We start from the raw sequence: 16,260 nt of genomic DNA on the forward strand, positions 1-16,260 counted from the left end.
CGGCAGGAGATGGCAAGAGCTTGGATATACTTCAGGAAGAGGGAAAAGTATGATCTCATTTATTGTGATAGATAAATGAGGACCGGAGGTACTGCGCATGTGCTGGACCTGTTCTATGGACATAAACAGAGGAACAGAGAGCTCTGGTGATGGGAGGTACTGCAAATGCGCTGAACCTGTACTATAGACAGAGGAGCAAAGAGCTGGATGGGGGTTGAAAATACTGCGCATGTGCTGTACCTGCCCTACAGACATGAACAGAAGATCAAAGAGCTGGCTGAGGATGTGAGATACTGTGCATGTGCTGAACCTGCCCTATAGGATTGAACAGAGGAGCATTGAGGTGACTGGGGATGGAAAATACTGCGCATGCGCTGAACCAGTCATATGGACATGAACAGAGGAGCACAGAGCTGGCTGGGGATGGGACGTACTGCATATGCGCTGAACCTGCCTTTTAGGAGTGAACAGAGGAGCAGAGAGCTGACTGAGGATGGGAGGTACTGCACATGCGCTGAATCAGTCATATAGCCATGAACAGAGGAGCAGGGAGCTGGCTGGGGATGGGAGGTACTGCACATGCGCTGAACCTGCATTATAGGTGTGAACAGAGGAGCAGAGAGCTGGCTGGGGATAGGAGATACTGCACATGCGCTGAACGTGCCCTTTAGGTGTGAACAGAAGAGCAGAGAGTTGGCTGGGGATGTGTGGTACTCCACATGCCCTGGACGTGGAAGAGAGGTGCAATTGCTAGAGAACTAGAAAAAAGCTGGAATTGCAGTGGTAATGTGAATGCTCAAATTTCATCTATAAAGCTCATCATTACATCCACCTAAAAAAGTTATCAGGCTGGAGGGATATGCAAGAAAATTGTCCTCCTGGTCTCGCTTTGGTGGCTTTAAATGGGAGATGACAGCAATTCAGTGTTCATAAAAAGCATCCCTTTTCCCTCCGTACAATCTCCTACTCTATTGCTCGTATGGAAATGAATCTAACCTCACATAAAATAAACAGAGGCTTTACAGGAGACGTTGAGTCTTATTGTTGGGTGAGGTGTGTCTGCCAGCAACAGGATTGATACAAATATTTCACAGGTAAAAATAACCTGACACTTGTCACCTCGGAGGTAATTCATTAGGTGGAAAATTCTTTATTACGTTGACAGCAGCCTTTGTCATTGGCATCGACAAGGCACAAGAACGCCCATCGGTATAAGGAAATGTTTGCCGAAGACAAGGGTATTATATCTGGCTAATAATGGAGTAGAACATTTACTTTACAAGTAGGTTGGTCACTGCAACAACGTAACAGCTGCAATGGTTAGGACAACACTTTATGGAAATACGTTGTTTTGGTTCAAAATGAACGAAGTCATAATGGGGCACAATATGTGCCAACCAGACTGACTGCTATCCGAGTGGTTCGAAGCTGAAATGAAGATTAAACCTTATAGTTATAGAAGATATCACTCATTTATAAGATAGGTAATAACTTGCTGGTCGGTGAGGATCCAGCAAACTGGGACATCCACTGGTACCGAGAACGGAACTGGGAAGTGCCCATTTTGAATGGGTTAATGGCAGAGGATGTGCACTGCTTCTTCGTTCATACTCTATGGCACTGATAGAAATAGCCGAGGACAAAGATCAAATTTTCCATAAGTCTTACAGGGCATTTCACAGCTCTGTTCTAGGAATCAAGTATTTGGGGCATTTCCATAGCTTGGTTCTTGCGATCGGCGCAGTCAGACTCCCACCAATCAGCAACTTATAACCTATTCTAAAGGTGAGACAAACTTTTTATACCACGTTCCACATTATGATGATAATTGGACTTAAGTCTCATAAAGATTTTGTTTTTCCCAAAACCACATGGATGGCTCTTGGTATCACTGAAATCAGTCTCAAATGCCTTTGATATTTAGTTTGCCTGGTGAACCCAATTAAATAAAAACTACTTAAGAATGCTGAATATTATTAAGCAGCCACAGGTTTCAAGCAATATGAGGAAAAAAGGGTCGCTCTGCTTCTGAAAGCGTCAAATAGTACAATGCCTTCGGCAAACTAGGAAAACATTAGATATTTCACAAAAACTAACGTGGTTATCACAGTGAGAAGAGATTTGTGAATAATAAAGAGCACAGACTGGTTTGTGCAGGTAAAGGCATAATGAGGAAGGTTTCTACCAGACAAATTCATCGGATTAGCAGAGCAGCTGCTATAATACCATTACAAAGCAGCAAATAGATACTTGAAGCTGCTGGTGCCTCTGGAGTCCCATAAACCTCAAAGTGTAGAATCCTCCAGAGGCTTCGCTTGGGCGTAAACCTACTACTCGGCAAACCCTAATCATACTAACAAGCAGAAACGGTTGCAGTTGACCCAGCCATGCATGAAGACTCATTTTAGAACAATCTGGTTTTCTGATAAGTGCTATGCAACGCTGGATGGTCCAGATGGATGGAGTAGTGGATGGTTGATGGATAGTCACCATATCCAAGCAAGGCTGTGGGGTCAGTGAGGAGATGCCAGAGTCATGCTTTAGGCTGTAACCATGGGGAGAGAGTTGGCAGGCCCCATTAGAGTCCATGAAGGTGTGAAAATGACCTCAGCAAAGTACATGGAGTTTCTGACAGACTCCTTTATTTCCATGGTACATCAACAACTGTGCCATCTGTGACTAAATCATCTTCATGCTGACAATGCACCATCTTATGCTGCAAAGAAACCTCTGAGTCATTAGCAGCTATGAGCAAGGAAGGAGAGAAACTCATGGTGCTGCCACCATCCTGTCCTGACCTCAACCCTATTGAGAACCTCTGGATTATCCTAAAGTAAAAGATCTATGAGGGTATGAGGCCACTCATCGAGGCGATTATGACATTCTGCAAGGAAATTCAAGCAGAAAGTATCCAAAAACTCACAAGTTCAATGGATGCAAAAATTGTGACGGTGCCATAAAAGAACGCTCCTGTGTTACATGTCACTTGGCCTGTTACGATGTTTTTGATGGTAAAAGCTTTTACAGCATTATGGTATGCATTTACTGCATGTCTACATTAAGAAAAATACTTTGTCTCTATATTTATTGCTTTTCCTTGAAATGAGCCTTTTTTTTTTTATAAAAGTTTGATCTTTGAAGATATTTTTACTTTTGCCCCTTTTTACTTTTATCCTGCACTTTTACAAGACCTGTCCAATGGGCTTTTTCTTTTAGCATAGTCTATGGTCTGTATGGAGAGACTGGTGTGTATGAGTGGTGCTATGGATCCTTAGGCGGAACGATGCTCACATTGTGAATGCTTGATCGTTCCATCACATGGCTAGCATGCCACAGTACAGAATGTATCACAGCACCTACAGCCAGGGGAGGTTGCCAGGATCTGAATTTTAAAAGCATTTCTTTAGGATAAGCAATTAAAATCTGATCTTTCATCATTCAGATAAATAGCAGAAGTGCCAGAAGACATACTTTGCAGTCCACTCACCATCCTGGTTGCTCCAGTTATTCAATGTCTTTTTTAAAATGTGGTGTCCAGAAGTGGGCACAGTATTCCAGATGAGGCCTCACCAAGGAGGAGTAGAGGGACTAATTACTTCACGTGATCTAGCCTCTATGCGTCTCTTAATACATCCTAGAACTGTGTTTGCCTTTTTTGCTGCTGCATCACACTGTTGACTCACGTGCAGTCTGTGATCTACTAGTATACCCAAGTCTTTCACACGTGCTGTTGCGTAGTTCTATTCCTCCCATTCTGTAGATGTAATTTTTTTTATTTCTTGCCAGATGTAGAATCTTGCATTTCTCCCTATTAAATGCCATTCTATTAGGTGCTGCCCATTGCTCAAGCTTATCTAGATCCTTCTGAATCATTTCTGTGTCCCCTCTAGTGTTAGCTATCTCTCCTAGCTTAGCATCATCTGTAAATTTGATTAGTTTACCTTTGATTCCCTTATCTAGATCATATATAAAAATATTGAACAACACTGGGGCCAGGACAGAGCCTTGTGGTACCTGTTATGAATGAGTCACCGAGGAGGAAAAAACAAAAAGCAAGCTAAGCCCAGAAAACCGGAGAGGTTGATAACTAGCAGATTGCAGACCCCTGATCCTATCCACACAACTAGCAGTAGCCGTGGAGCGTGCCTACGGTGGTCCTAGACGCCTCGTCACGGCTGGAGAACTAAATAAGCCTAAAGAAAGAAAGGGAAAATCTAAACTGCCCCAGAGCAGACCCCAAAGCAATAGATAGCCCCCAACATGTATTGTCAGTGAAACAAGATGAAAACACAAACACAGATAGAAAGATAGGCTGAGCAAACGATGGGGCCCTCACTAACTAGAAAGGACAGCAAAGAAAAGCTGCTGTCTGCAAACACGCAAAAAACCCTGCCAAAAAACGTCCAACACGTCTGATAGAAAAAGGCCCTGAAGTCGCTAGACTTCAATTCCCTATATCAGCACTCAGGTATATTCTGAAGACAGAGCAAGAGAGATCAACTAATCAGAGACAAAAATGGGGATTCAGCCCAGTCCCAGCCAGGGCTGGCTGAACACAAAAACGAAGTAAATCAGACAAAAACTCATGAACAATAGCAGAGAAAACTTAGCTTTAAGAAGGCAGAAACCAAACTGGAAACCAGAAGCCACAGTCAGGAGAAATCACCAGCAAGAAACTAGGGAGTCGGCTGCCTTAAATCCAATCAAAAACTCCTGATGTCCAATTGCAGTCCTCTTCCTCAGGTGGCCGGTCTCTGCCATTTAGATCAGCTTCATTAGCTCCCTTCACCAACAGAGGGAGTCCAGATAGAGAACTCACTACTCCTCTGTCAGCACAGCCAGCTCCATAACCCTCACCAGAAGCCAGAGGCAAACCCGAAAATGAGCTCACAACAGGTACCCCACTTGAAACACTCTTCCAATTGGATGTGCAACCATTTATTACCATTCTTTGAGTAAGATCACTGAGCCAATTATGAATCCACCTAACCGTAATCTTGTCAATCCCAAACTTGGTCATTTTTTCAAAAAGGATAGTATGAGATACTTTATCAAATGCTTTGCTTAAGTCAAGATATACTATATCTACCGCATTTCTCTGATCTATCCAGTCAGTGATTCCATCATAGAAGGAAATTAGATTAGTCTGGCATGACTTGTTTCCTACGAACCCATGCTGGACCCTTGCTGGCCCTGGTTAATTACTGTATTCTTATCCAAGTACTTACATACATGCTGTTTAATAATTTGTTCAAACATCTTTAATGGTATAGAAGTCTCACTGGCCTGTAATTTCCTGGCTCCATCTTCTTTCCTTTTTGAAGATAGGGACAACATTTGCCCTTCTCTAATCTGGCACTTCTCAGGTTCTCCAGAATGTTTCAAATATTCTAGCTAGTGAAAATTTCCTGAGTTAACTCTTTCAGTACCCTATTATGTAATTCATCTGGACCAGGAGATGTACCGTAAATTCATGTAGATTAACAAAGTGTTCCCTCACCATCTCTCTCTTTATGGATAGTGTGGATTCTTTTATTCCTTCAATGGCACCGTGAAGATCAGTGGATGTTACATTTGCTTTCTTAGAGAACACAGATGCAAAACAGGAATTTAAAAGTTCGGCCTTCTCAGCATCACTTTTGATCACTTCACCCTATTCATCATGTAAAAATCCTATGGCATCTTTGACCTTTCCTTTGCTTTTGACATACCCCCAAAATCCTTTTTTACTGATTTTGGTCTCCCTTGCAAGCCTCACATCATTACTGGCTTTAGCTCTTCTAACTCCTGCCCTGTATTCCCTGCAGACACCATTATATTCTTCTTTAGATATGCCCTCTTCTGTTTAATATACATTTTTTCCTTTTTAACAAGTGATTAACTTCTGTGTTTATCCATCCTGGTCTCTTTAAATGCTTCCAATTCTTCCTTCTTTTCGGAATTGTTATCGATTGTGCAGGGAAAATCTCATTTAGCAAAATCTCCCATCCTTCTTGGACATTTGTGTCCTTTAGCACATCCGGCCATTGAATCTTTCCTGCCCTCTTTCTGAGTCCATTAAAACATGAATGTTCCTTTCAATAACAGCAAGCAGAGAGATTGAAAATGGAGAGGAACTGAAATACAAAATATATTACAAAGTTGTATAAATTTTCCTCATCTGATGATTCAGCATTATTTACATAACAATAACACCTTTCAGTTTCAACCAGTTCTTATTAAATAGGTGGTTCTTAAAAAATAGGCGATAGGCGGACCGTAGAGGTGGAGCGGCATCAGAATCAGAACTCACCGTTCTCTTCTATTGTTCATTGAGCCTAAGGGTTTAAAACATACGTAAGAGAATGTCTGAAATTTCTTAGAAGCTGAAGAAAAATTTAGTGATTCATGACTTATTCTCTATGACAGCTATTTATTTCTAATAAAAAAAGATTACAAGATGCTGTGTTAGCTAGAAACATAAATCTGAGAAAGGAAAGAAGCAAAAAATAAAAAACAACATAAAAACTTCTGTCCAGTCGCTATATGCACATAGACGCCTTGTCGTTCTACTGTACCTTATGGTGATCTATGTTCAGATCACTTGACCTGCACCGATAGTCCAGTGGTCCCTGATGGTGCTTTTTCACTTTCCTGGAGACTTGGTTGCAGCATGCACATGACTGCTGCAGCCAGTCACTGGTCTCAGCCATCATGTTCCGGATATGCAAGCATCAGAAGTGAATGGCTGCCATGATCCCTTGCATCTACGACGCATCACTACACCAGTAAAGTAAATAATATCCTGCCTGACATTTTTCAATTTGCAAGTCTGAATATTCTGATTACGATACTTTGCTTTATTTGGTTAAGCAGCACAAAAAGAGAAAGATACTTTTACATGTCCACATAACAGCCCACATTTGTCCTGTAACCTCCTCTACTCCTACTGGGAGGATGGTCATACTGTATATTATGATGGCTGTACCTGTTTACTGCAATTTTCCAGCAGCCATGAGTAATATTTCATAAAAAAAGTAACATTCATTTAAATCAGGCTTTATTATAAAACTTTTTTTATGTCAGTGATGATTTTATATTTTTATATATAAAAAATGACTATATATATATATATATATATATATATATATATATATATATATAAAATTTTGAAATGTTACGCTTCTACATTGACCCTTTGGGCATTTACAATATGCAGGCACTTACTGATATCTGCAGATCACTGTGTAGGCCAAGACAAAATGAGCTGAGGCATCTCATTAACAGAGAGAATTACTGACACCTCTATTGTTCTGCTACAGGCCTGGATAAGGCGTGTGTGAAGACAAGGGGGTCAGCAGGTGATCTAGTTTGCTAGCCGAAACCACATGGACCAGGGCATATACCACTGGGGTCAGCAGGTGATCTAGTTTGCTAGCCGAAACCACATTTACCAGGGCATATACCACTGAACGCCCGTTTTCCTTTTACCTTGGGTGTAATACTACTCAGACAACTCAGGGTGAAGGTAAAACAATGTGTCAATACTTTATTGAATCACAATCAGACAAATAACGCATAGAACAGTCCCAGCACAGTACCCAAGATGGTGCACATTAGAGTCTCACTTTTCCGCTAAATCGCCCGGATAAGAGCAGCTGTTACTTCAGAGCTCCCAGGGTCAACTACCCCACCTGTGGTCCGCATTTTGCTTCAGGTGCCATCCAACATATCCATCCTTGCTGTTCCATTCTGATCCACGGGCTGTCAAAATCTCCAACTCTGATGGACCTTGGTGCACCAACACCTACAGTCCGTGCTGCACATCCATACTTACAGCTAAGGCTACTTTCACACATCAGGTTTTCGGCGTCAGGCGCGATCCGGCGTCGTGCCGGAACGCCGGATCCGGCAAATGTTTCGTAAAACCGGATGTGACGGATCCGGTTTTCTGCCGGATCCGTCTTTTTCTTGACAGACAAAACCAGATCCGTCTCATCCGGTTCATCCGTTTTTCTATCCGTTTTTCGACGGATTACGCCGGATCCGGTTTTTAAAATTGACCCTTGTGGCCTTCCGAACGGGATTGGCTACTGGAAAACTATATATAGCATGTTCCTACAGCCCTTCTTTGACAGGTTGTAGAGGAGAAAGTGCAGGTTGGAGAGAAGAGCAAGTTACTGGTGAAGATGGATGTTGTCATTGGAAATATTTTGAAGAATTTGGCGGATTTTACAGGGGAGGCAAATCGTTTGAGGGTGATTGTTCTGGAGAAGGAGAGAGCGAGACAGCAGCGCATCAGGCATCGTAGACGACGATTGTGGATCCACCCCATCACAGCCAAGAGAATGACGCGTGGGGTCTATTCTACACTATGCATGGACCTTCGACGAAACCCGGATAAATTTTTTGGATATGTTAGGATGAAAATGGAGAATTTTGATTACTTGGTGGAGCGCATTGCACACCTCATAAGAAAAGCGGACACCTATTGCCGCTTCTCTGTTTCACCCGCAGAGCGTCTGATGGTGACTTTAAGGTAAGCCACATTTATTGGATGTGATCGCATCAGAGCACACTTTCACTGCAATCTTGTTGGTGGTAGTTTGTATCTCCAAGTGTTATAGGTCAGTTTTGGTATGTAATGCTGTGATTTAAAACTAATTTATTGTTTTTTAATTCCCCACAGATTTCTTGCAACTGGAGAATCCCTTTCATCACTGCATTTCCAGTACAGACTCGGGATTTCCACCATATCTGGAATTGTGAAGTACACATGCCGTGCACTGTGGGACTCCTTAGCTGAAGAGTTTTTACCAGAGCCCACAACAGAGAGGTGGATTGAAATTGCTGACAAGTTTCAACAGATATGTCAGTTTCCCAACTGCTTGGGCGCTGTGGACGGGAAACATATCCGCATTGTAAAGCCAGCTGGATCGGGATCGGAATATTTCAATTACAAGAAATATTTTTCAATTGTCCTCATGGCCATCGCTGACGCGGAATACAAATTTATTGCGGTTGATATTGGGGCCTATGGCCGCTCCAATGACTCTCAAGTTTTCAAACTGTCTGCCATGGGGCGTAAACTGTATGGAAACACCTTCCAGTTCCCACCACCTAGACCGCTGCCGCAAACATCTGGTCCACCTATGCCATTTGTCTGTGTAGGGGATGAAGCCTTCCAGCTGTCAGAACACCTTTTGAAACCGTACTCTAGCAGAGGATTGACAAGACCAAAACGCATTTTTAATTACCGCCTCACAAGAGCAAGAAGAATGGTTGAATGTACCTTTGGTATTCTGACAGCCAAATGGCGGGTCCTATTGACTGCGATCAACCTCAAGACAGAAACTGTGGACGAGGTGATCAAAGCGTGCGTGGTACTCCACAATTTTGTTATCTGCAAGGAACCCATTTCCATTGAGGACACCTCTGAAGAAACCACCTTGCAAGATTACCATGACATTACCACTAGAAGTTCTGTGACGGTTTCAGTAATGAGGGACAATTTTGCACTATACTTTATGTCACCTCAAGGCAGAGTACACTGGCAGGATGACAGAGTGTGAAAGATTTGTGCCCAACCAAACTTGTGTACCTTCTGTACCAACAGTATATACCTTTGCCAACCAAAGTTGGCTATCTTGTCATGGTCTCTATTTTTAGCTTTAGGCCACAGGTGTGTACCTGGTTGTGTTTTATGCAAAGTATTTCACCTTTTAACAAAAGTTGTGTACATTGTTAGGAAATCACCAACAATAAACACAACTTTTTATTTGAAATACTTTGCTTCAAACACAACCAGGAACACAACTGTGGCAAAAAGCTAAAATTTACCCACAGTTATATACCTAGTTTTGAATACCATTTCACCTTTTAAATACCCTGTATTTAACCTTTTTCGCCGCAGAAAGAAATGACAGACAACCAGTGTAAAATAATTTAACTTTTATTGAAAAATGTTTTTTTTAGTAAACTTTTTTAAAATTTTAATAAACTTGTTTAATAAAACTTTGAAACTATAAAACTGAAACCATAAAAGTGGTCATTTTTATTTAAATACACACATTATAAATCTGTGTAGTGTGTGGTGAAAATACTGCTGTAGGGGCTGCGGGACACTTCGACACTGGGAGTGTGGAGAGAGGACTGGGATCGTGGTGGGGAAGGAACAGTTAGAGGTGAAGGTGTGGAAAAAACTACAGAATGGGTGGACATGTGGGAAGCAGAAGAGGTGGTGGGTGGTGGAGTGGAGGGTTGGGCAGGGACTGTAGGAGCAGATGATGTTGATGGCAAGTTGTATGGGGAAGGAGTTTGGTACGGGGCAGGTTGCTGGAAGTGGGGAGATGTCTGGTACGGGGCAGGTTGCTGGAAGTGGGGAGATGTCTGGTACGGGGCAGGTTGCTGGAAGTGGGGATATGTCTGGTACGGGGCAGGTTGCTGGAAGTGGGGAGATGTCTGGTACGGGGCAGGTTGCTGGTACTGGGGAGTTTGCAGGTACTGTGGAGGTTGCTGGTACTGGGGAGGTTGCTGGTGCTGGGGAGGTTGCTGGTGCTGGGGAGGTGGATGGTGCTGGGGAGGTGGATGGTGCTGGGGAGGTGGATGGTATGTAATAGGAGGGGGAGGATGGAAAGTGGCTGGAGGTGGATGGTATGTAATAGGAGGGGGAGGATGGAAAGTGGCTGGAGGGGGTGTAGATGCAATAGGAGGGGGAGGATGGAAAGTGGCTGGAGGGGGTGTAGATGTAATAGGAGGGGGAGGATGGAAAGTGGCTGGAGGGGGTGCAGGTGGAGGAACTACTGTGGTGGGAGGAGGAGGTTGGGAGGTAACTTGCTGGAGAGCAGCGTGGCATGAATGCATTACATGCATCTGCTGGGCAGGAGAGAGCGTTTCCATGCGCTCCACAACAGACCTGAAAAAGGTGTGGTTTGGCGAAGATCTTGCTTCTGAATGCATGGTTTGCAGAAGTGTCTTCACCTCCAGAATGCTGGAGTTGATCTGCTGATAGCCTGCGGAGATTTGCTCTGACAAGACTTTTAGACAGTTCTGGAAAGATGCATTCAGATGCAAGAACTCTGGCGCATAAGTCTTTTCCTGACCCCTCTGCCGCTGCCGCCCAGTACCCGCAGGTGTACTAGAGGTGGCAGGGGCAGAAGGGTGGGGTAAAGGGAAAGCGATCTCCTCACCAGCAGCTTCATGTAATGTAGGCGGCCACGATGCTCCTGTGCTGGTGGATGGGACAGATGGGTCGAATGTGTGGGAAGGCTGGGAAGGTGCAGATGTACCGGGGCGGTCGAAGTGTCCCTCGGTGCCGGTCTCCTCAGGGATCGCCTCAGAAGGGTCCAATCGTGCAGGCTCCCGAGTGCTGCTCACTGTGCTGTGGAATAAAGAGAAAAAAAAACAATTAAAATACTGACATGGTATGGCCCTGGCTGAAAAAAAAATTTACATCTAACATTTTTTTTCACATGTGGAACGACAGGGCTTCTGCGTACTTGTACTTGCTCCAGCGTCCTCCAGATCCACTCGGGGCCCGCATCTCTTTATTGAACTCCTTCTTGAAACGATCCCTCACAGACCGCCACCGATTCACAATTCTGTTCCCTGAAACGAGAAAGGAGTGGTTAGTATACAACATCAGTGTTTCCCAAACTCCAGTCCTCATGGTCCCCAGGGGTCATGTTTTCAGGATTTCCATAGTAAATAGAAATCCTGAACACATGATCCGTGGGGACCACGAGGACTGGAGTTCGGGAAACACTGGTTTACATCAAGCAACCGGTACTGTATATACTTACGCTCTGTAATCTGGGCCCGAACATCGAGGTCCTCCCAGCGGCCCACAAGGAGCGAACAGGTTTCCTCCCAGAGTCGTCGGGTAACGATAAGGTCAGCGTGGCGGCGGTCAGCCATATTCCAGAGCGGCTCCCTTTCTCTGACGAGATCGATGAGGTGGTCCACATCGAGTCCTCCATCCTCACCGTCAGAGTCGGGAGCACGCTGTGAAGGCTGTTAAAGAAAAAGATAAAAATAACATAATTAGCCTCCACATAAGAAATGAAATAAAAAGTGCAAAAAAACAAAGCAAAAATATTTATACTTACACGCTGGTGACCGCCGCGTTGCTGTCGCCGACGACCCTGGGAGGCACTGCGAGGACCTCTTGGCCGAGCACCAGATTGGGAAGACTAGAGAAGAAAACAAAAAATGTTATGTCTTTGGATGTAGGCATTTGTTTGCTGTGTGTGGTCTGCAGAACATTGTTTTCTATGTGTTGTGTGTAGTGTGATGTTGTGTTTCTGCGTTTGATGCAAAAAACTTACCAATTGTGAGCCCACTCCAGGTGTCTGTCCACCCCTTCCTTCTTCTTCTGGGAGCTCCTCTTCATCTTGTGATTCCTGTTTTGAAATAAAAGGCAATGAATAGACATATATTACAGAGAAGATGGATTTTGGAAATAAAAACTTACCGTCAAACGCTGACGATGCGAGGGAGGGCTCCCAGAAGATGATGTGCTGTCTTCCTGGTGGCCACACTCCATGCCTGTGGGTGGTGTTCCAGCTGCTGCCATTGCTGCTGCTGCCGCTGCTGCATCTATTGGGCGGCTGTTGAATAAAGAGAAACAAAGGGCCAATGAATATCTTGATATTCAATAGCCCTAGTTTGGAGGAATGGGTGATTTGATAATTACCGTCTCTCATCTGCTGCTGGCCTCCCCTCCTCAGCATGTTCTATTTGCTGCTCCATTTGGGGTGGTGGTGGTGCTGATGGTGCTGCAGTGGTCTCCTGCCTTCTCCTGCTTCGCTTGGTTGCTTTCTTGGGTGGCATGTTGGGTGTGGCTGTGGGTCCCACTGTCTTGCTTTTATATATGTCTTGTGGGCAGAGCTACTGAGCATGCTCAGACCAAAAAACCGGATCCGGCGCATTGCGGCTCTCATAGGCATTCATTGTGTGAAGAAGCCGGACGCGCCGGATCCGGCGTGTCCGGCTTTTTCGCCGGAGACAAAAAACGTTACAGTAGCCGTTTTTTCCAGACGCCGGATCGCGACACATTGCCTGATCCGGCGAAAACCGGATGAAACGCATGGCCATCCGGCGCGATCCGGCGCAAATGCAAGTCAATGGGGGGGAAACCGAATCCGGCATTGCATTTCGCCGGATCCGGTTTCTGTCAAAAGCGCCGGATCGCGCCTGACGCCGAAAACCTGATGTGTGAAAGAGGCCTTAGAGAATCCACCTCACCAGGTGAACCATAACATCCAAGAACTATCCCTCAGTTTGGTGACAATAGGATATAGTGACTACATAAGGACATTGGGGAACTAGACCCCAGGCAATGATAAAAAGCTGATTATAAGTAATTATTTTTAATCTGTTTGTTCCCTGGAGAAAATATCTTGGATGAAGCCAACTTTTTGCATTTTTGGATACAATCGATATATTTTATTTCTTAATGGGGTCAAAGGTAAGGAACCCAGAGTCAAAGGCTTTTTTTTATCAACCTGCGCCAAAGACGTACTGAGCCTCCTTATATTGTCAACAGGAATGTTTTCCTAAAACCCACTGTTAAAATCTATTGTCCACCTCCTTAATTAAGCCTCCATGTAGAGGAGCACAATTGGACATTATCCATGTAGAGGAGGGCCATAGGAACTTTGATAGATGTAGAATGTAGAATTTACAATGAATTCTTCTATTTAACCAGTTTGGTGGAGTGGTCTTCAACCAACGGCTCTCCAGTTGTTAAAAAACTCCAGCCACTAGCACTGATTATTGTGTTCATGTATGTCAGGAGGCATTCACTGGCTGTAGAGAAGTGTCCACCAATGCAACATCGCTGATTATGTCTGAAGACACAGAGGGAAAATGTAGCAGAGCCCAAGAACGAAGCAGATAATGGAAGAATGACGCACTTACCCATTATGGAAGACTGTGGTTTCTACCAGCGATTACACAAAGTTTTATCCTGTCTTATAATATTGGCCATATTACTTTCGACACTGGTTGTGAAATATAGTTTGCTCTTTCATTTTGGCCACTGTCTGTGGATAACATTCGTAAAGCCTTGAGGTTCCCCAACAGATATAAGGCATGCATTATTAGGTCTGGTGTTTGTGGAGGCCACACCTTGTTCATCGGTAAATTCTGCAAGAACTTTGTTAATGGAAGCATGTGATGTATGGCAAGTTGACCCATCTTGCTGAATTGCTGGAAGTCTGCCATGCGCACGGCTGGGAACTCACAAGACACGTACCCATAGCCGTGCCCCAATCTCCAATTTTTGACCAAGAAGTTGCTGTTGTTACTGCTCATCTGAGTTTTCTGTAACCAGTACCTATTGTGATTTGAGGTAACACAACCAGTTATTTGGGACAACGCTCCGTGATATATTGGATGATATTCATGAGTGATTTCCTCCAAGACCTTCAAATAAACGTATATTAGTAAATCAGAAGAATGAAAAATAATTGATACAACCAGATTAAAGTAATTTCAAGGGTTTGAACCAGTGTTGACAATCCATTTTTGTAAGAATTGTTCTCTGATTCCCACATTCACAGGGCAAATGTAGCATTTCATGGTCCTCATTGAAATCAATGAATCAATGCGCCTGTAACATATGGACCTGTTGGGTCCTCTGAGATGCTCTTAATAGTTGGTTTTCGTCTGTCCTGAACTGAAAACTCAGAAAACTCAGAATTTCCAAATAGGCAGCAGCCAAACCTCATAGAGGATCTTATACAGGAGCTAACTGTATTGTTTTCTCAGCCTGTATAATGAGGCATTTTTCCTTACTGAGATGATAAGCATTGAAGCATTGGTTTAAATGTCCTTGTAATTATCATTGAGCAGTATATCCTGGCTGGGAAAGCTGAGTAATCCTGCCGAGGGTGTAGTTTCCATAGAAGACATAATTGATTAATTAACTTCTTTGTCAGGACATTGAAAATCACAGATTTTTGCTGAGGATATTTTCGATCATGTTCCTTGCCTCCATGCCAGCTGAGAGGATTATACTCATGAAAATGTCCAATCAATCCTGGTCCTTCTAGATTTATTGTCATTACTTTGAAAAGTCATAATTTGTAAAGGAGCTTTTATTTTTCCTAGTACTCTTCATGGGAATGTTTCCATCCATAATCCTGGGTGGGATCAGATAGGAATGGGCATAGGTGGAGTGAGAAATGAAGATAGTTCTGAACTTCTAGTCTGCACTCAACTTATGTTAAGGAAGACTATCCCTTTAACTCCCTTCTCCACGCTGCCTTGTCTTCTAAACCCTACGTAGAAGCCCTAACCAACACAGAAGCATCTGTTGAATCAATGCCTTCCTCAACTTTGCGTCAACAAAGGTGTGGTCTTGTTACATTGAAAACATAGACTACTGCAACATCCTTCTCTGTGGCCTCCCAGTTATCACTCATGTGCCCCTCCAATCCATCTGCATACATCTTCTCCGACCCAATCTCCTAACACTTCTCTAGTCACCTGTCCCCTTCTTACATCTCTGACCTAATCTCCGGTCCTCACAAGTCCTCCTTCTTTGTTGTCTCAACGCGCAGCCATCGCCAACCTTTCTTTCATACTGCTCTCTTAGTCTGAAACTTATTACCCCGATTTATCAGACTCTCACTCACTTTTGGAACCCTAAATCGCAATCTGTAAACCCATCTTTTCAGAAAAGCTTCCAACCTACAACAACCAGGTAGCACGGTGGCTCAGTGGATAGCACTGCAGCGCTGGAGTCCTGGGTTCGAATCCCACCAAGGACAACATCTGCAAGGAGTTTGTATGTTCTCCCTGTGTTTGCGTGGGTTTCCTCCCACATTCCAAAGACATACTGATTGGGAATTTAGATTGTGAGCCCCATTGGGGACAGTGATGATGTGTGCAAACTGTAAAGCGCTGCGGAATATGTTAGCGCTATATAAAAATAAAGATTATTATTATTAACCTGCTGCCACCACATTGCCATATGAGCAGCATTACCCTCACATTATGCCTCCTGCCAGTTCCTCTTCTACATTGTAGGAACTCCTCTGCAGGGTCTCCTCTCTCTCTACTTGTTTTTTACCTTCTATACTCCTGATAACAAGCCCATAACATTATTCTCCTACACCATCTGTGCAGGGGGCACAATGCAGTCAGGTGGGTAACGTCATCTTGGAATCACCAAACCCAAACTCCTCTATCAGACGCCAGATAGAAAAGTGCGATCCATCACTGCACAGAACACGTCTCCTCCAGAGTCTAGTGGTGGCGGCTTTACACAATTCC

The sequence above is a fragment of the Dendrobates tinctorius genome, unplaced genomic scaffold (genome assembly GCF_039654945.1).
Source record: "Dendrobates tinctorius isolate UK_male_01 unplaced genomic scaffold, ASM3965494v1 ptg000257l, whole genome shotgun sequence".
Taxonomy (NCBI): domain Eukaryota; kingdom Metazoa; phylum Chordata; class Amphibia; order Anura; family Dendrobatidae; genus Dendrobates; species Dendrobates tinctorius.